General features: G+C 38.7%; 1 protein-coding gene across 2 annotated transcripts in view; it reads right to left on the bottom strand.

Moving 5' to 3' along the window:
• The window catches only part of LOC101852086 (trafficking protein particle complex subunit 9), a 43832-nt gene extending 43280 nt beyond the window's left edge, over positions 1-552 (bottom strand). For both annotated transcript variants that reach the window (XM_005094557.3, XM_005094558.3), the window contains exon 1: positions 437-552. The gene's annotated coding sequence lies outside the window, so the exon portion shown is untranslated. The remainder of the gene's footprint in view (positions 1-436) is intronic.
• Between the last annotated feature and the right edge of the window lie 291 nt (positions 553-843).

Genomic DNA, 843 nt, shown 5'->3' with positions numbered 1-843 from the left:
CTAGATTTCTACCGGGTCTGGGCGCTGAAACTTTCCGAAATCACAAAAGAGTTCCCTTACCGGGTGTGTATACTTCGTGACTTTGTTCCCGGTTACCGGGTCTGTATACACTTCGTTGGCAAAAAAGTTCAAGTGCAGGCTGTAACTGTAGAAGGGTCAAGACTAGATCTAGGACTGGGGGGACTCACAATTAATATCTCTGTAGATGACAGAACTTACTCCTAGAGATTATTATAACGAAGGCCTTATTTAACTTATTATAAATTATAGCTCAGCCAAATGGCAACTTTTTAGGCCTTCCCTCAGCAGTCAGTCAGAGAGAAAAATAGATTCTAATCTAGAAAATCTAGCTAAGCCAAACACTTGTTTGAGAATCGAGGGTATGAACAAGTCTATCTCTTCGTGAAAGTAAGTAAAAGCACGTTTTAATACGCACCTTTTACTAGGCAGAAAACGGTGGACTCCATCTTCCTGTTATGTCAACAATATATCTGGGGGAGTAAATTTCATTGACTGCATATCGGCAGTCGCCATTTTGGATTACCACTCACAGAAAGGAAAAGTACCGCAAAACAATAGCAAACTGATTTAAGAAAAAAACCCGGTATAGTCTCTTTTTAATAAAAACTATATGTTTCTTAAAATTTTTCAGCGTAAATCAATCGATAATTGACAAATTGAACTCACGAAAAAGCAACAGTCACTCAGTAGAAATCGCGTCAATTTCGGTTATTTTCGATTATGATGTCGATTCCCGTCACGCGATCTTGGCCTACGGTGAAACAGAAATAAATTTGAGAGCTTCATTTATCATTTGAGAGTGCTTCAATGAACAATGCACAC

The sequence above is a fragment of the Aplysia californica genome, unplaced genomic scaffold (genome assembly GCF_000002075.1).
Source record: "Aplysia californica isolate F4 #8 unplaced genomic scaffold, AplCal3.0 scaffold00084, whole genome shotgun sequence".
NCBI classification, from domain to species: Eukaryota; Metazoa; Mollusca; class Gastropoda; order Aplysiida; family Aplysiidae; genus Aplysia; species Aplysia californica.
Note: the sequence above shows the minus strand (reverse complement) of the source record. Positions and strands in the feature narration are given on the sequence as shown.